Consider the following 20,829-nt stretch of genomic DNA (forward strand, 5'->3'; position numbering starts at 1 on the left):
CTGGGTGTTCATTGGAAGGACTGATGTTGAAGCTGAAACTCCAATACTTTGGCCACCTGATGCGAAGAGTTGACTCATTGGAAAAGACCCTGATGCTGGGAAGGATTGGGGCAGGAGGAGAAGGGGACGACAGAGGATGAGATGGTTGGATGGCATCACCGACTCGATGGACATGGGTTTGGGTAAACTCCGGGAGTTGGTGATGGAAAGGGAGGCCTGGCGTGCTGCGATTCATGGGGTCACAAAGAGTCAGACACGACTGAGCGACTGAACTGAACTGAACTGAAGAATGTTTAGGGGGCTCCCCAGGTGTCTCAATGGTAAAGAACCTCCCTGTCAATGCAGGAAAACACAGAGATATGGGTTTGATCCCTGGGTTGGGAAGATCCCCTGAAGGAGGAAGTGGCAACCCACTTCAGTACTCTTGCCTGGAAAAATCCCATGGACAGAGGAGCCTGGTGGGCTACAGTTCATAGAGTCTCAAAGAGTTGGACACAACTGAGCATGAAGCACACGGAAATGTTTAGATTCAGAAATCACAACAAACCCCAAACCTGAGAAAGAAAACCAACTATTCTTTAAGACACACAATAGCAAAACTGCAGAACACCAAAGGCAAATTTTATATATACATATTAAGAAAAAAAACAGAAAAGACTGAGCAAGAGCAACTGTAGTAGAGAGTGCCTGTGGGAAGCCATGAAGACCATGTGCTTGTGTGTTTGTAGAACATGTATCCAAGTAGTGGAGCCTGCCTAACTCGGGAATGTGAGACAGTCGGAATGTGAGACAGACAGGGTAGAGACAGACTCTGAGATCAAGGATGACCTCGAACGCAGGCAGAGTATTTGGACTTGATATCAAAGGCTGCAAGGAACTCTTGCCTTATCACAAGGACTCAAAGAGACAAGTAAGTAAATGGACTTATTAACTAAAAAGCCTTTCCAAAGGATTGTTTTGCTGTGACTATGGTGTGGAAATGCAATTATTCTGGGACTCTTTGTTCCCAACTCCAAACTGCTGGGGTTTTGTTTTGTTTTTTCTCCCCCCTCCCTTTTTTTAAATAGCCCAGAGGTTTTGCAACAATCTGAGGTGCTTTGAGCAAAGTGTTAAATTGTTTCTGAGTAACCGCTTGCTCTTTCATTCTGGATTAACCATTCTGGGTGCAGTGTTGACATTTTTCTCATGGAAATAACATAAATTACCCTCCTTCCTTTCCCTCTCAATTCTCTGTCAGATTAGGTGGACCCCGCTTGGAAAAGCTCTGGATTGGGTCAAACAAAGGGATATCCTTGAAAATCTTGATTTCACAAACAGGTTGGTAATTCTCTCTGGGTTTTAGCCTCTTGGCTTGTTGTTGACAAATGGAAAGTTGCTAAGCATTTGCCCAGAAAACCCTCATAAAGAATCATGCACAGGCTGCCAAGGAATGTGAATGAATTAGCCAAGGCTGGCCCCAGGGACATGAGGAGATGGGCTAAGTACCACTCAACTCACCCCATCACCTGCTAAGGAGCTTTTATCTCACTTGTGACATGCGGCCACAGCTGGCCCAGAAAGAGCTTATTCTTTTTTTTTTTTTAAAATAAATTTATTTATTTTAGTTGGGGGCTAATTACTTTACAATATTGTAGTGATTTTTGCCATACATTGACATGAATCAGCCATGGGTTTACATGTGTTCCCCATTCTGAACCCCCCTCCCACCTCCCTCCCCATCCTATCCCTCTGGGTCATCCCATTGCCCCAGCCCTGAGCATTTGTCTCGTGCATCGAACATGGAATGGTGTTCTGTTTCACATGTGATAATATACATGTTTCAATGCTATTGTCCCAGAACGTCCCACCCTCACCTTCTCCCTCAGAGTCCTTAAGACTGTTCTATGCATCTGTGTCTTTTATTCTGTCTCGCATATAGGGTTATCATTACCATCTTTCAGATTCCATATATATGCATTAGTATACTGTATTGGTGTTTTTCTTTCTGGCTTACTTCACTCCGTATAATGGGCTCCAGTTTCATCCATCTCAATAGAACTGATTCAAATGTACTTTTTTTTAATGGCTGCGTAATATTCCATTGTGTATATGTACCACAGCTTCCTTATCCATTTGTCTGCTGATGGACATCTAGGTTGCTTCCATGTCCTGGCTATTGTAAACAGTGCTGCGATGAACATTGGGATACACGCGTCTCTTTCAATTCTGGTTTCCTCGGTTTGTATGCCCAGCAGTGGGATTGCTGGGTCATATGGCAGTTCTATTCCCTGTTTTTTAAGGAATCTCCACACTGCAGAAAGAGCTTATTCTTTTGACACATTATTTTTTTCCTTTTTTTTATTTTATTTTTTTATAAATAAATTTATTTATTTTAGTTGGGGGCTAATTACTTTACAATATTGTAGTAGTTTTTGCCATACATTGACATGAATCAGCCATGGGTTTACATGTGTTCCCCCTCCTGGACCCCCCTCCCATCTCCCTCCCCATCCCATCTTTTATGGAGTGACGACTCTGTGAAAGTCACTGCACTCGATGTGCTGGAGACTCTATAGTGATTCAGACAAGATCCTTGCGCTCTCAGAGAGCTTAGAGTCTAGTGAGAGATGCAGCTAACTCCTTGTGATGTAGCACTGAAAGTGTTATGTGATGGGGGTGATATAAACATGGCAGAGAGAGATATAACTGAGGCTTGAGAGGAATGAGTAAGAACAGGTGAAGGAAGGGAAAATGAGATACATTCAGAGAAGTGTTCATTGTTCAACATGCTTCACCAGAAACAAGAGGTGAACAGTGAGAAAGTGTTGCTGGAAAGAGAGGTAGGAAGCAGACCAGAAAGAGTCTAGAAGTCACAGTCAGAGTAAGCCTTGATCTTGAGAACTCTGGGGGCCATTAAAGGATCTTATGCAGGAAAGCAACCTGATTCAATTTTATTCTTAGCTAGATCTCTCTGGCTGCTGTGTGGGGTTCCACCCAAAGGAGGAAGTGGGAGCAGGGAAATCTGTCAGGCAGCTATTTGCAGGGTTTTGTAAGCAGAACCAGGTGATGGCAATGGAGACAGGAGGAGAGAGGAGTCAAGTGATGCTTCCAGAGGAGCATTGATAGGGGTTGGTGGGCAAACATGGACTTGGAGAGAGAGGATGCAAGGCGATATTCAGGTTTCTGGTTTGACCATTAGGCAGATAGATGACAGGAGGAAGAGCTCTGTTCCTGTGACCTCCTGGAAGTGAAAGAGGGAAGGAAGTAACACAACAGAGAGGCAGGACAGAGCTATGACCTGAATGGAGCAGAATGTCCTCAAGGAAACTCAGGGCCAGCTTCACGGATGCTCAACCTGTGCAGTCTCATTAAGCCCCACACGCAGAAGGGCTCTGGGCTTGATCCAATGCTCTGCTGGCCATCTTGAAATTTACAATAATTTTATCTGTGAACTCAGGTCTTGGAGCCTGCTCATGAACAGAGCAGGTCCATGCAACGTATGTGTCCTCCATTCCTCACTGTCCCATTCACAAAGAGTGTTTGGAATGCCCCAGGAGCTCTGAATTCCAGTGCGTACCAAGCGTGGCAGTTCAGTGAGACTCAAAATGAGTACAAGATAAATGTGTCATGAAAGCTGGGTGCTTTGAATCTCTTTGAACACCACAATTCCCTACTCCTGTTTCATATTAATAGGACTACCACTGACTAAGTTGAAAAACTGCTTTCCATTCAAATCAATTTGCCTTAAAGGCAGAAGGAAAGCAATGGCATTCTAAGGAACAGAATGACAAGGGAATCTTTCTTAACTCCTATTACGTGTCTATATTAGTCAACCATTTATGCTGTAATAATGACAGAAGGAAAGGGACAGGGCAATGGACAGGTTCCGTGTCTTTTGGGTCTTTTCTTGCTTATTAAATTGAAGGAAGAGAGTTTTGGTAGAATGTGCACATATGAAAACTGCTAGAGTTAGTTTTGTGCAGTGCTTCCACTCTTTGGGTGAGTATGAAATACATATGCATGTGTGTGTACATGTGTGTGTTAGTCGCTCAGTCGTGTCTGACTCTGCGATCCCATGGACTGTAGTCCGCCAGGCTCCTCTGTTCATCGAATTCTCCAGGCAAGAGTACTGTAGTGGGTTGCCATTCCCTTCTCCAACATATACATGTACAAGCTACAAAATACAACTTGCGTAATTTCGGTGTTCTGCACATGAGCAAATGTTTTTATAGTTGCGTTTAAAACTGGCATTGCACAATATAAAAATGAACAGTAAAACTCATGTTAATAATTTAGAGTTTAAATTTTTTCTTGACTTGGAACAACATTTAATAGCCAATTAAAATACTATGACAGTGGGAATGCGAAATGGGACAGCCACTTTGGAAGATAGTTTGGTAGTTTCTTATAAAAATAAACAGTCTCTTAGCATGTGATCCAGCAGTCACACTCCTGGGTATTTATTCAAGTGAGTAGAAAAGTTATGTCCACACAAAACTCTGCACATGGATGTTTATAACAGCTTTATTCATATGGTCAAAATTTAAGGTGAACAAGATGTCCGTGAGTAGATAAATAGATTAATAAACTGTGTTACATTGTACATCCACACAATGAGATATGACAGTATTTGGTTTTTTTAAGAGCTATCTAACCACTATAAGACATGGAGGTGTGAAAGGAAAATCAAAATGGAGTTGGTGTTGCTAGGAGAGCTCTCTAAATGAAGTTGGCAGGCCAGTAAAAAGAGTGATTTATGCACGTCTCAGTCTGAATGGAATCTGACATTTTGACCTAATGAAGTCATGCAGAACCTCTGCCAGAAACTCAAGATACTTATCGGATACTTACTCTAAAATAGCTGTGTGACAGTCTGTCTATTTATGAGACCCCCACCCTAAAACAGCTCTTGAGTCCTTAAGGACAAATATTTTCTGACTCATCAGAGTCAATCACAGTTCTCACCAGGAAACTTTTAACAACCTTGTGGCTTTTTGTCTTTATAAGCCCCTTACTCTCTCTCTTCCCTGGAACACTCTTTTGGAGTTAATCTCTGTCTCCCAAACTGCAAATCTGAAAACCGCCAAATAAGCTATTTTCTTATTTGCAGCCTCTTACGTTATTATTATTATTATTTTGGTTGACAGAGGAAATTTAAATGCATATTGCTTAATGAAAGAAACCAGTCTGAAAAGGCTACATATTGTATAATTCCAACAATATGACTTCTGGAAAAGGCAAATCTATGGAGTCAGTAAAAAGACCAGTGGTTGCCGGGAGTCTGGGGCATGGAGAGAAGAGAGGGGATTTGGCGGGCAGTGAAACTGTTCTGTATGATACAGTAATGATGGATACATGATATTAAGCATTTGTCAAAACTCTGGGGAGAGCGTACAACCCAAAGAGGGACCTCTAAGGGAAACTTTGGACTTCAGTTAATAATAATGTGTCAATAATGGTTCATTGATTGTAAGAAATGTATCACACAAATCCAAGAGTAGAAGGGGGGTACTCTGTACCTTGTGCTCATTTTTTTCTTTAAAAATTAATGTCTATTAATTTAAAAAATAAGGATAAAGAAATTTTGCTGTCATACTGACTTTGGGGACGAGGCTAAAAAGGTACAGGGTAGAGAAATTGACAAGTACTCTAGAAAGGCTCCGAGTGACCGACCAATGGGTCTCTTTGCTTTGGCTTGGGTCCTCTTCTTTGTCAATGGGGAGTGGAGTCATCAAGGACCCAAACCTGTGACAGCTTCTCAATTGGGTGCTGCCTAGACTTCAGGTGGACTTCGCAGAGCTGGCACTCAGCTGTCTTTGCTGATGGATTCGGAGCCCATACTCACTGCCCTACCTTCAACTTGCCCCTTTTCAGAATTTAGGAGCCATATATGTTTCAAATCAGCAGGATATGGGAAGTGACATTTATCCCTGGACAGCCAAATAATTGTCAGTGTTATCAGAAAAGAGACCTTAGTACCATCTCTGCCAATTATGAGATGACCTTGGTCAAGTTGCTTTATTTCTCTGGGACTCAGCTGACCTGTATGGAAAACGCACATGACAGAGAGAGACAAGTTAGATGATTTTCCAAGAAAGCTACTGTAGAACTTCAGTGTGTAAAAAATGTAAGTGGGGGCTGTTCTGATTGAAGGTAGGGAAAAATAAGATGGGAACAACATAGAATCCCAACCACCATTTTCTCGTCCTCTTGACACACTGGTGCCCTCGAAGTTCCAGAACTTCTAGACACCCTAGGGTAACAGGGAACTCAGTTCAAATATCCCTCTCTGGCTATCTCTCTTATTTTTATAAACAGAAGGGCAAGAGACTTGTTCAAGGTCATACAAGGAGTTAGTGGTCATAATGGAATTAGGACTCAGGTCCTCTGACCTCTAGTTCAGTGATCTTTCCCTTCACCATTTTGCCCCCATCCTGTTGTGGCCACCTTTTGTTTATTGAGTGGGAAACACCCTACTAGCCCAAACATGAGCTCTGCCCTCTGGAAATGGAAACAACAGCCCACACACAAATCATTGCCACTGCCCATGAGAGGACACCCACGCAGAGTGCCAGCAATAGGATCCTGACATGTTATTTGTGTTTTAACCAAGTATGAGATTCCTGAGTTCTCTAAAACCTCTGATAAAGATCTGTCAGGGATTTGGAAGAGCCATTAAGTTGAGTCTTAACTTCAGCATTTGTTCCCTGTACCAGCAGCGCAATGAGTTATGCAGTCTTGTGCTCTTGTAGCCTAGTTCTTTCATGAGTATTGGCCTTTTTTTTTTTAATCGGAGGATAATTGCTTTACAATGTTGTGTTAGTTTCTGCTGTACAACAACATGAATCAGCTATATATATGCATATATCCCCTCCCTCTAGAGCCTCCCTCCCACCCCCTCATCCCACCCCTCTGGGTCCTCACAGAGCACCGACTGAGCTCCCTGTGTTGTACACTTGGTAGTGTATGTATATCAATGCTACTCTCTCGGTTCTTCCCACCCTTTCTTTCCCCCGCTGTGTCCACAAATCCATTCTATGTCTGCATCTCTATTCCTGCCCTGCAAACAGGTTCATCAATATCATTTTTCTAGGTTCCACACACATGATACATGATATTTGTTTTTCCCTTTCTGGTTACTGCGCTCTAGGGGTATTGGTCTTATCTCTTCAACTAGATGCTCTTCTTCACAATCAGAGTGTTACTCCATGCTTAGTTTAGTGCTGTGTACATACCAAAGCATCACTGGTGCTTAATTCATAGTGCTTGGTTAATCAAACTTCTTAAGGACATTAGATTATTTCTGCTCACAAGGTGGGAAAGGGAGCAACATCTGAAGAGAGTTCTGGTAGCAGGCACACTTTTGAACCTATCAGAAAGAACAAGGCACACTTCACCCAGCATGGCGTAAGTGAGAAGGAACTGAGCTGGCAGCCAATGAGTGCATTCTCCGAATAGCAGCTACCACTTTGGAGCATTTACTGTGTGTGGTAGTGAAAAAAAAGTGAAAGTGTTAGTTGCTCAGTTGTATCCAACTCTTTGCGACCCCACAGACTGTAGGCCGCCAGGCTCCTCTGTCCATGGGATTCTCTGGGCAAGAATACTGGAGTGGGTAGCTGTTCCCTTCTCCAGGGGAATCTTCCTGACCCAGGGATTGAATCCGGGTCTCCTGCATTGCAGGCAGATTCTTTACTGTTTAGGCATTGTGCTAAACCCAGCAGATGCATGATCTCCAGGAGTGCTAAAACTAACCTTGGATGGGTGTCTTCCTCGCTTGTACATATGAGGGAGCTAAGACTCAGAGAGAGACGTTAACTCAGATGAAGCTTCAGAACCACCTTTAGAATCCAGGTTTAACTGACTCCAAAGCCCATGTTGATCATCTCCATATCAAGATGCATTTTGAAGGATCCTATGGGTCGCAAAAAGAGTTTGTGTATCACATTTTTGGATATCCTTTGCCTGGCCTTTGCCCTTCTGGCTGTCACCCCCTCCTGCAGACTCCTAAAGAATTTAGACAGGACACCAAATGAAACAGCTAGAGAGTGTGGAGCCAGCGAGTTTGTAAATAGACATATTAACATGGCCCAGAGGCCTCTGGGAACAGGGGGAGGAGGGGTGGCTGAGACATTAGTGCAGTGGAGATGGGATAATGAACACAGAAAATCTGCAGAGTTTATCTCAGAGGTCTTTAAATAGGGAACATTGTGATCCTACTGAGCCATCCCTCAGAGGCAGACATGATGAACTGAAACTTTCCCAAGTCCACTGGGGCTCAGAGAGCATAGCTAGTGCTTACTCAGGGATCTCAGAGTCAGACAGACCTAGGTTTCCATCCCCCATCCAGATCCTTCACTTAATAGCTGAGGGACTTGGGGCAAGTTACTTAAGCCTTTAAACTTCAGCTTGTCATCTGTATCTTGGGAATAATAATAATAATACCTACCCCAGAGGGTTGTAAAGATTAAATGAGGTTCTTGTTGACTGATTAATACAGTGTCTGGCATGTTGTAAGTGTTCAAAAAAGAGCTATTATTATTGCAAGTATTTATTAATATTCTCCAGGTTCAGCTTCTCACCAAGTTCAGTTTGATTCTTTTGATAGCCAGTGTGACTAAACCTCCAGTTCAGCCAGACCCTTTAGGGACCAGGGCCTTGCCCGATGGCTCAGTAGTAAAGAATCTGCTTCCAATACAGGAGCCACAGGAGATGCAGGTTTGACTCCTGGGTCCAGAAGATCCCCTGGAGGAGGGCATGGCAACCCACTCCAGTATTCTTTCCTGGAGAATCCCATGGAGAGAGGAGCCTAGTGGGCTATAGTCTATAGGGTCACAAAGAGTTGGACACAACTGAAGTGACTTAGTATGCATGCAAGCATGCTACTTAGATACTTTAGGGACCACGCCAGTCCTTGGTCTCAGATGCTAATGTGCCAGCTAGCCGTTGCTCTTTGATTCACACTCTTTTTGCGGTGTTTACAAATTTGGAGGCCTGCTGGAAGCCCCCTAGTAGAAAAATAATTGTGTCGACTCTTTTCCAGGACAGATTGGGTGGAAACTCAGAAGGAAAATTACCCAGACTGTAGAATCTTCAACCTTCTTGAAAATCATTGAAGTTGCCAGAATATACAAAACCATAAAGCCAGCTCTAAAGTTCTCATTAGTCTTCCACATGTATAGATTCAAAATATCTGAGCCAGACTCTTCTATGAGAACTTAAAAGTCATCTTGTCCAACGTCTTCATGTTACAGATCAAAATACTGAGTCCTGGAGCTAGGGTGGAACTTTGAATAGAATGGCAAGGCAAGGAGCAGCACCGCAAAAGGCTGGAATGAGACTGAGTTAAGAGTTTCTTTGGACCTGGTTTCATGGTGGCTCAGATGGTAAAGTGTTTGCCTGCAATGCAGGAAACCCAGGTTTGATCCCTGGGTTAGGAAAATCCTCTGGAGAAGGAACCCACTCCAGTACTCTTGCCTGAAAAATCCTGTGGACAGAGGAGCCTGGTGGGCTACAGTCCATAGGGTCGCAAAGAGTCGGACACGACTGAGCGACTTCACTTTTTCTTTCTTTTGGATCTGGTGACGTCTGACCATACCCCTCAGTTCATGGTGTTCTGATGACAGTTTAGAAAGGCTCTGGGTTCTTAGTGTCTTACATCTCTGCCTCTTTTGATGGAGCCTTCTCTCTTGCGTGCATGGCTGTATAGCTGGTTCCTGCATGACTCATGGTCAGAATAAAGCCAGCGACTCCTTTCTTTTCTTGTGCACATTGGGCTCAGTGGCCCTCAGAAAAGTAAGTAGCAGCTTTCCTTCCAGGGCCATTCTCACAGTTCTGTCAGAGTGAATGATAGAGAGATGTTGAAGATATAAAATCAGTGTGAATCAGGAGAGAGGAACTGAGGAGCCAAATCAGAGAGATGGAGACAGTTCTGTGAAGAAGGGAGGAAAAAGGGCAGGGAACACATCTGCATTGTCCGCTGTGGTGTCCACAGCAATCACACCTGACGCTCAGTAAATACACACTTATGAATGAATGAATGAATGAATAGAAAGATGGAAGGAGACAGATATGCAGCTTATTAGATCACTTGAAGAATCAGACCTGGAGAGGTAATCTGGTCAAAGGGGCATGTAGGCACGTGCAGGAAAGAAGAAAGTAAGTAACATACATGGAGCCTCCAAGGTGGACCAGGCCCTATGGTTGGCCCTTCCATGTGGCATATCAAGCACACTTCATTAGCTCACTAGGACACAGTCTCAGGAATCCTGAGACTCAGAGCAACTTTCACGTTTGGACATAGGGAAAGTAAACCTTCTTGTAAAGAATTCATACTGAGCTCTTCTTCTCTAGATATCTTATGTGCTGGTTATTCTTCGTTTACCCCATCTCCCACCATATCATCATCTGCCCTTCTTTTCTGCTCCATGACCTGTGATGTGACCCCTGTGAACTGCATCACGCAGACTCCATTGCCCTGGTCTTCTGTTTGGTTTGTCCAATGGGAGGTACTGGTTGGAGATCCCAAAGCAGGAGGAGAGGGAGAAGATGGAGCATTTACTACCTTGCTCCCTTTCTGCCTCCACAGCTGTACCTCTTGTCAGACAGCCCCTCTTCCACCTCTCCAGCCCTGCCCAGGTTCTGGTAAAAGCATTCTCTCCCCTGACCCCACAGTGTGCCCTTGCTTCCTCACTGTTGCTGAGTCCTGGGTATTCATCGGTTCTTTCATGGTTCCCAGGACTTTGTCCATATCTCTTGTAAATAGTTTATTCAACTCTCTTCAGTTAAACACTTTTAAATGACAAGCCCTTCTTCTCCATGCTTCATCTATTCCATTTCCAAAATATGCAACAGAGTCTCCTTCCTTTCCTCCAATTCAGACCTTCCCAAGCTCCCATCCCATCCTCCAAGAAGTCTTCCCAACTATTCCCATAGGGGGTAATGCTGTTGTTCCCACTGCCAGGTGACTTCCGAGCAGAAGGCTCCTGCTCTGTTGTCCTTGTGATTCTATGACTGACTGCCTTGTCACTGATCATCTTGGCCAAGGAAGAAGCTCCTTGGAGTAAGAGGGTAGGGAACACTTTAGTGATTAGAATTCTAAAATCACAGGGACTTCCCTGGTGGTCCAGGGGCTAAGACTCCTAGCTCCCAAGACAGAGGGCCTGGGTTCAATCCCTGGTTGGGGAACTAGATCCCACATGCTGCAGCTAAGAGTTTGCCTGCCGCAACTAAAGACCCCACAAGCCGCAACAAAGATCAAAGACCCCATGTGCCACAACTAAGACCTGGTGTCCATGCTCAGTCGCTCAGTCAGTTGTGTCCAACTCTTTGCAACCCTGTGGACTGTAGCCCACCATTCTCCTCTGTCCATGAGATTCTCCAGACAAGAATACTGGAGTCGGTTGCCATTTCCTCCTCCAGGAGATCTTCCTGACCCAGGGATCTTGTGTCTCCTGCACTGGTAGGTGGATTCTTTACAACTAATGTCACTGGGAAGCCCAGCCAAATAAATAAATAAGTATTTTTAAAAAAGAAAAAGAATCTTTCAAATCACAAGCATATTTTGCTACAAGGAACCTTAAAAATCATCTCATCTCACCCCTTAATTCTACAGATGGGGAGATGAGGCTCAGACAGGGAAAGGGTCCTGTTCATGGTCACTAGTTACATAGAGTGAGCCAGCTCTGAATCTCATCTTCTGACCACTTCACTTTGCTGTGCTGTTGCACTGAGCACTCAGGAGTCACTCAATCTGCTGACGACCTATCTCTTGATTTTTTATTAGATTTATTTCCTAGAAGTCTTGTTGATTTACAATGGTGTGTTAATTTCTGCTGTATTGTCGTTGTTCAGTAGCTCAGTCATGTTCGACTCTTTGAGATCCCATGGACTGCATAGCAAGGTGACTCAGTTATACATTTTATATATATATTCTTTTCCATTCTGGTTTATTACAGGATATTGAATATAGTTCCCTGTAACACACTAATTTCTTCATCAAGAGAGTCTGGTTATGAGGAAAAAAAATGTTAGCTGAAACAAGGCAGCATGTTTAGTGACATAGCAAAAATTGTGAGGTATGGTAAGGCTAATGTGTTCATTTCTACTACAATATTCTTGCTACGGGCTTCCCAGGTGGCCTAGTAGTAAAGAACCCGTCTGCTAGTGCAGGAGATGTAAGAGATGAGCGTCTGATCCCTGGGTTGGGAAGATCCCCTGATGAAGGGAATGGCAACCCACTCTAGTATTCGTGACTAGAGAATCCCATGGATAGAGGAGCCTGGGGGGTTACAGTCCATAGGTTGCAAAGAGTAGGACATGACTGAAGCGACTTAGCACACATTCTCGTTACATCCCTTGATTTTTATCTCTAGCCCAGTCTTCTCTCCAGAACTCCTATCTTGTATATCCCCCTTCCTACTCTGCATTCCCCCCTTGGATGAGTAACAGACATCTCAACATGTTCAAAACTGAATTTGGAGAAGGCTGGATGTGTGTGAGTGTGTGTGCATGGTGTCAGGGGATGGGAACCAAGTACTCATCACATGTTAGCTTTCTGTTAGCTAGAAACGCTGTTGTAGCTAATACTTGCAGTGCCAATAGATTACTTTGGGCAAAAGAAGGCTTGCGTGCCACCACAGTGGTCTTTTTTTTCTTTCTGATTTTATTGATTTATTTTGTTCCTTTTTTAAATTGGACTATAATTACATTACAATGTTGTGTTTGTTCCTGTTGTACAACAAACTGAATCAGCTGTATGTATACATATATCCCTTCCCTCTTGAACCTCCCTCCCACTCCACCCCTCTAGGTCATCATAGAGCACTGAGCTGAGCTCCTCATGTTATGTAGCTGCTTCCCACTAGCTACCTATTTTTTACACATGGTAGTGTGTATATGTCAATCCTATTCTCCAATTTGTCTCACCCTCCCCTTTCTCCCTCCCCGTGTCCACATGTCTGTTCTCTACTTCTGCATCTCTGTTCCTGCTCTGCAAACAGGCTCATCTGTGCCATCTTTCTAGATTCCAGACATATTCATTGTGTCTGCTTCGTTGCTCAGTCATATGTGATTCTTTGTGACCCTATGGACTGTAGCCCACCAGGCACCTCTGTCCCTGGGGATTCTCCAGGCAGGTATACTGGAGTGGGATGCCATGCCCTCCTCCAGGGAATCTTCCCAACTCAGGGATCGAACCCAGGTCTCCTGCATTGAAGACAGATTCTTTACCATCTGAGCCCCCAGAGAAGCTATAAGATATTTGTTTTTCTCTTTCTAACTTACTTCACTCTGTATGACAGACTCTAGGTCCATCTAAATAACTAGAAATGACCCAATTTCATTCCTTTTTATGGGCGGGTAATATTCCATTGTATATATGTACCACATCTTCTTTATCCATTCATCCACTTATGGACACTTAGGTTGCTTACATGTCCTGGCTATTGTAAATAGTACTGCAAGGAACATTGGGGAATGTGTGTCTTTTGGAATTATGGTTTTCTCAGGGTATATGCCCAGGATTGGGATTGCTGGGTCATGTGGTAGCCCTATTTTTAGTTGTTTAAGGAATCTGCATACAGTTCTCCATAATGGCTGTATCAATTTACATTCCCACCGACAGTGCAAGAGAGATCCCTTTTCACCACATCCTCTCCAGCATTTATTGTTTGTAGATTTTTTTTGATGATAGCCATTCTGACTGGTGTGAGGTGATACCTCATTGTAGCTTTGATTTGCATTTCTCTCAGCCTCAAACGAGGTTGGGCATTTTTTCATGTGTCTGTTGGCCATCTGTATGTCTTCTGTGGAGAAATGTCTCTTTAGATCTCCTGCAGTGCTCACTCAACTTTTATTCCTACATTTAACTCGTCAGCATTGTCAAAAAGCATTCCTATAAAGTACTTAATTTCAGGTGGGGCAGGGTCAAGAGAGTTCCCAGGCCTGGTCTCTTTCTCCAGAACAGAGGTTCTGAACTGGCGATGATCTTGTTCCTGAGGGCACATCCGTCAACATCTGTAGCCTTTTTTATTGTCATGATGGAAGCGAGTGTCACTAGCATCTCCTGGATAGAGGCCAGAGATGCTATGATGCACAGGCCATCCCCCACCCCACCCCCCAGGGAAAGAATTATCTGGTCCAAAATGTCAATAGTGCTGCTGTTGAGAAACTCTGCTCTAGGGGTTTATAATGATGACATCAGGGCTGGCCTGTCTTGTGTTCAATGAAAACTTTATTGCAGATCTCTGTTGCAAGCATTGTTTTCTTTCACTCAAATGTGTTTTAAAATATTTAGAAGAGATGAGACCTGGGAGTATACTTCTGGTAGGGGTTTAGTCATGAAATACATAGTTTAGAGAAGAGATTATTTTCCATAGTGATCAGGCACTCATCACAAAGGAGAGATGACTGAATGAGTTAGAACAAAATTGCCAGGTAAATATTTTCCTGACTCCAAAGAGATGTTCTGGGGTTTTACTCAGGGATGGAATTATTCAGGTGAGTTGCTACTTTCCCTTCCTCTTTCTGATTCTCAGCCAGAGGCAAATGCAGCAACCACTGATGCAGAATCAAGGTTTTTGAGGGCACTTCCCCCGTTATTAATAAGAAACCAGCCTGTGCCCCTGAAGGTTTCCCTGGTGGCTCAGATGGTAAAGAATCCACCTGCAATACAGGAGACTTGGGTTTGATCTCTGGGTCAGGAAGATCCCCTGCAGAAGGGAATGGCAACCCACTCCAGTTTTCTAGCCTGGAGAATCCCATGGACAGAGGAGCCTGGCAGGCTACAGTCCATGGGGTTACAAAGAGTCAGATACGACTGAAGTGACTTAGCAACCACACACACAGGCAGCCTGAAGGGCCTGGATCAGCAGTTGGAATGAGACTGATCAAGGTCTAGACTGGCCATTACTGAAATATGCACTTCTGGAGTCGGGTCCTCTCTCCCAGGACAGTGACCTGGGCCCAGGAGAGCCTGGCTAGGTGAGTCCTGCAGCCTAGCAGAGAGAAAACAGCCTCATCTCCCATTTTGTTGGCCAACTCAGGTTTAGGGAATTCATATAATTTACCTAACGTTACACAGCTGGTAAGAATTGAAACCAGGCTCTGACACCCCATCTTCTCTCTTTTTTTTCTTACCGACTTGGTATGTTGGAAGGAAGAGCAGATTTGAAGTCAAAAATAACACCCAGTTTTCTGTGGCTTTGGGAAAGTATAAAGGGCCCCTGCAATTTCCGTAATCCCGTTGAACTGAGACTTCTCTCACTAGGCTTTTGGGAATTCTAGTCTCTCTGTTCGTATAGGTGAGAGGCAGTCACCGGGAGGAGGAGACAAGGACACTCCTGAGGGATGGAGGGGGAGAGGCAGCAGTGGCTGATGCTTCAACTCAGGTTCTCTCAGCTCCTGGGTGAAAGAGGCAGAGAGAGGGTGATGTGGGCACAGGCTATGTGGGACTGTTGATGGTCAGGGCTGTAGCAGTAATAGCGGCAGAGTCAAGCTGAAAAGAAATTGGACAGAGCAGAGTTTTGGAGAACACCTTTTTGGCACAGGGAAAGAGTCATTCATTCATTCACCTATTCAGCCAGTTGGACAGCCAGGCAGCCTTTGCTGAGTCCACACTCTGTGCCAAGCACTTGGTGGAGAATTAACATTAGCAACAACAGGGTGGATTCCTGCTCTCCTGTGGTTTAACAGGGGATGAGGACATGGGCTTGGGCCTCCTGGTTCTGCCACTTCCTTGCACAAGCTCTTTAATCATTCTTTCTTGGTTTCCCTATCTATCAAGTAGGAATATTAATAGTATCCATGTTAAAGGGACACTCGGAGCATTAAATGATATAATTTTAAAAAAGCACTTAGAAGGATGCCTGACTATAAACAGAATTCTATAAATGTTAGCTATTGTCATTGCTATTAAGTGGCAGTGAGGCAGATATGTGGGCTTCCCCAGTGGCTCAGTGGTAAAGAATCCACCTGCAATGCAGGAGCTGCAGGAAACATGGGCTCAATCCTTGGGTTGGAAAGATCCCCTGGAGGAGGGCATGGCAACCCACTCCAGTCTTCTTGCCTGGAGAATCCCATGGACAGAGGAGCCTGGTGGGCTATAGTTCATGGGGTTGCAAAGAGTCAGATATGACTGAAGCGACTTAGCATGCACACATGCACAAGACATATATGTATACATGCAATTACCAGTTATTCATGGAGTTCTGGTAGGTGATGGGGTTCACAGAAAGAAGATGGAGTGGTAAGGTGGGAAACAGAGGAGTAAAGAGAAAAAAAATGACTATGGCTGTCGTTGTTGTTGTTTTTCTTTTAACTTCTGCCCGGGCAGAGGAACAAATATGCAGACAAGTCTCCAGAAGAGGATATCTCAGACACCACTACAGTGAGATGAGTGCTTACCCACAGCCCAATGGGATACCTCATGATCGCCTGATCTTCGAACAAGCCTACAAGTTAGGTATCACCAGCTGGGTTAACTTCCTGGGGCTGCCATGGAAAGGACCACACAGCAGGTGGCTTACTTTCTCATAGTCTGGAGGTTGGAAGTCCAGATCAAGATGTTGGAAGCGGGAGTTTCTCCTAAGGCCTCTCTGTTTGACTTGGAGATGGTGGCCCTCTTTCTGGGTCCTCCCGTGGTCCTCTCTCTGTTCATGTATGAGTCTTTGGTGTCCTCTTATTATAAGGTGTCCTTTTATTGGACACCACTCCTACTGGATTGGGCTTCCTGGGGGCTCAGTGGTAAAGAATCCACCTGCAGGGCAGGAGCTGCAGGAGGTGTGGATCTGATCCCCGGGTCTGGGAGATCCCCTGGAGGAGGGTATGGCAGTCCACTCTGGTATTCTTGCCTGGAGAATCCTGTGGACAAAGGAGCCTGGTGGGCTACTGTCCATGGGGTCTCAAAGAGTCAGCAGACATGACTCAAGTGACTGAGCATGCAGGCCTACTGAATTAGGACCCCATTCTAACAGCCTCTTTTTAACTCAGGCACTTCTTTAAAAACATAACTTCAAAATATGGTTATATTCTGAGTTTCTGGGGTTACAGTTCAGCCCATAACAGCAGGGTGTGCTCCCTGGGGAACCCTAAGAGAGAATCTACTCCTTGACTTTTTCAGATTCCAGTGGCTGCCAGCATCCCTTGACTTGTGGCTGCATCACTTGCATCTTTGCCTCCATGGTCACATTGCTCCCTCCTCTTGTGTCTGTGAAATTTCCCTCTACATCCCTCTCCTAAGGACCCATGTGATGGGATTTAGGGCCCACCTGGAAGATCCAGGATAATTTCCTCATTTTCAGGTCCTTAATCACATCTGCAAAGACCTTTTTCCAAATGAAGTAATATTTGCAAGTTCCAGGGTGGATGTGGATGTGAATATCATTTTGGGGGTAATTATTCAGCCTACAATTTCACTCCATTGTGCAGATGGGAAAACTGAGGCCCTGCAAGGTAAGGCAACTTGCCCAATATTCTAGAGAGAACAGGGACAGAGGCAGGCTTCCAAACACAGAGGTCTGAACTCAATCCACTGCTCTTTCCAGTCCAGTGAGCTGTGCCTCAGATGAAAGCAGGATGAGAGAAGAGCCCTGCCAAGGAGGACACCCTCACCAGGAGGTCCCCCTTCAGAAAGACCATGCAGAACAGATCAACCAGGCCTGTGTGGTAGGAGAACCCCACTATCATCTACTTGGGGTGAGACCAGAGATTCTCCTTACGGTCAGGAAAATTCCTAGAAGCAAGGAATGCAACATGAGCTTCAGATCCAGAGAAACTGAATTTATCTTGGAAAATGCCTCAGATACAAAAGGCCAAGGCTGCTGGAAGAACTCTGGTGACTCCGCTCAGCAGGCCGAGGCTGGAGAGGTGTTTATTCTCTTCGGGAATGAAGTAGTGGACATGGAAGGACTTGCTGGGTCTTGTTCAAGGAGACACTGGAAGGCAACCAGACTCTGTGAGGGTGGCCGCCTGGACTGTGGTTTGAACCTGGGCATGGGAGGGGAGAATGGGATTGGGGCTCTGGCAGGAGCTACAAGCACAAAGGAGAAGATAAGATGACCAACTCACCCCAGTTTGTCTGGGACTGTCCCCATTTGAGAGTTCAACCTCTACAATATCCCTCATTCCTGGGCAAATAGAGACAGCTGGTCACCCAAGTTCCAGCAGTCATTTGAGTATAAGGAATGCATCTAAATGTATTTCAGATGGCTGTAGCCATTCACCCCAAGGCTACAGCTCTGTCTACTTGGGGAAGTAATAGGGCTCTGCAAACTGCCTCTCAAAGAGATAATACAAAAAGAGACGCATTCGCTGGACTTGAACTTGGCTACCCTAACAGAAACTCTAAGCAGCAGTGGCTTCAACATAATAGACATTTCTTCCATTTAACAGTCTGGGCTCAAATAGTTCAGAGCTAGTGTGCTCCATGGAGCAGTGGACACAATGCTTTCTATCTTGCTGCTCTAGCATCACTAGGGTGTCACCCTTACTCACATGGGCCACCACGTTCACATCCCTCATCGTGCCCTGCCTGGTTCCTCAGCTTTCTCTCAACCCCTGTGTAAACAATTCCTTATGTTAAATTCCCTCTAGCTAAGTGTTTAGAGAGGTTTCGGTTTTCTTGATTAGATACCATCTGTGACTTGAAAATGATAACTCCAGAGAGGGGGATGGGCAAGAGACTGCCAGAAACATACTCACTATAGACACATTTCTAGGCGCAGACAGGATAGAGGGGTGTGGGCATTCAGTGACTAGAGCTGAGATGGAGAAAATGTCTTGCATGTATTGTCCATGAATAGTTAATTTGAGCTGGGTGAAGCAGGAGAGTTTCAGTCTGGGACGCTGTACCAGTGGGTACTTGAGTGGAAAATCCAAACATGGGTGTGGACTCAAAGGGGTTGAGCTAGGGTGAGGAGGACAGGTGGTCCTCAGTAGGCTGCCTGCAGAAAGCAGGAGTCAATGCCAGGAAGGCTCAAGGAGGTGCAGGCATAGCCAGTGTTTTACAATAACTGTAAATGGAACATAACTTTAAAAAATTGTGAATCACTTTGTTGTACACCTGAAACTGACATAATATTGTACATCAGCAATACCTCAATTTAAAAAAAAAGAAAAGAAGATACAAGCAGTGAGGCTGTCAGGAAACCTGGGCTGGATGTCCAGGACGTTGGAAAGAGGTGGGAAGGGCAGCAGTCCATGAAGAGAGGGGCAAGAGACTCTTAGATGATACGGTAGGTTGGTACGGGTCATCAGTTAAGGTCCCTGATATGGGCTGAACTATAGCCTCCAAATTCATGTGTTGAAGTCAGAACCCCCAGTACCCAGAATGTGACTCTATTTGGAGAGAGTCTTTAAAGAGGTAATTAAGGTCAAATGAGGGCTTCCTTGATGGTTCAGACAGTAGGGAAACTGCCTGTAATGCAGCGGTCCAGAGTTTGATCCCTGGATCGGGAAAATCCCCTGGAGAAGGAAACAGCAACCCAATCCAGTATTCTTGCTTGAGAAATCCCATGGACAGAAGAGTCTGATGGACTACAGTCCATGGAGTCACAAAGAGTCAGACACTACTGAGCAACTAACACGCAAGGTAAAGTGAGGTCATTAGAGTGAACCCTAATCCTAACTGCCTGGTGTCATTATAAGAAGAAGAGGACTCAGGCATGCATTGAGGGAAGACCAAATGGAGACACATGAGAAGGCAGCCATCTTCAGGCCACCTCTCAAGGAGAGAGACCTCAGAGAAAACCAAACCTGCCCACACCTTGATTTTAGACCTCCAGCCTCCAGGACTGTGAGAAACCTAATTGCTGTTGTGTAAGTCACCTGGTATGTGGCTATCTTATTATGGCAGTTCCTTACTTGACAAAGAATTTCCAATCGTTCCCAGCAACCTTATCTGGGAGCATTTTGCCTGATCAAACATTTCTTTTTCTCTGTTTTTCCTTTTAAATTTTAGAAAAATTTTGAAAATACATAATAGCCTGAAGATTACTGAATATGCATGCTCTCATTATGCAGAATTAGCAACCGTAAAAGTATTTTCCTGTTTATTTCAACGGTTTTTGATAAAATAATGAAAACATTACAAATATAGTTAAAGATCTTTTGACCACAACCTTTTCCTCTCCTCTCCCTCCTCAGAGGCAATTACTATTAATGTGATGTGAATTCTTTCAATCCATGTGTCCATAAAAAACATTTGGAATTGGTTTGTGTGGGTTTTTCATCTTTTGCAATCACGCTACGTGTCTGGTGAACCTTGGCTCCACCTCTTTCTATCATGTGCAGGGCACCTAATACCACTGAATGGAACAGTGACGAAATTATGCTTTGTAGATAAGGTCAAAGGGTGGGGCTAAAGCTTTAATACTTGCTAATTTCCCTTTTTGAACAAAGAAAAAATACTGGCTCTAAGTTTTCAGCAGGCAAAATATCAGATGAAATTCTCAAACCATCATCATTTTCCATAAATTTATTTTATGATTGCCTTCTATTTAAGGTGTTATTTGGTCTTTCACTTTAACACCAGAATAAAGCTAGCTCATAAAATAAAGTGTAAAGATGCAGACAGATTTAAATAAAATTGTTATGCCAAAACAGTACGGATGGCTTGTATATACTGAAAATTAGTGAAGACTATTCATGAACAGGGTTTGGGGAAAAGTCAGATAGGTCCACAGGCACACTGATATTTCCACTTTAAGAGCAATGGCCATATCTGGCATAACGGAATGCATTTTCTACAGTAACTGTTGCAGTCCTACAACAAACCTGAAGAAGGAGTGGTAAGCTCCCTTTGCAAATTAGGAAACTAAGACCCAGAGGGATGAAGTTGAACTGACACCAACATTC

General features: G+C 44.3%; 1 long non-coding RNA gene across 1 annotated transcript; it reads left to right on the forward strand.

Moving 5' to 3' along the window:
• The first annotated feature begins 834 nt into the window (after positions 1-834).
• LOC145541546 (uncharacterized) lies at positions 835-20,186 on the forward strand. The gene is made up of 3 exons (XR_014079102.1): positions 835-910; positions 16,310-16,438; positions 17,520-20,186. It is a non-coding gene; the product is annotated as an uncharacterized LOC145541546 (long non-coding RNA).
• The last annotated feature ends 643 nt before the right edge of the window (positions 20,187-20,829 follow it).

This window comes from Giraffa tippelskirchi, chromosome 3 (assembly GCF_054371585.1).
Source record: "Giraffa tippelskirchi isolate mGirTip1 chromosome 3, T2T-mGirTip1v1.2.pri, whole genome shotgun sequence".
Classification (NCBI taxonomy): domain Eukaryota; kingdom Metazoa; phylum Chordata; class Mammalia; order Artiodactyla; family Giraffidae; genus Giraffa; species Giraffa tippelskirchi.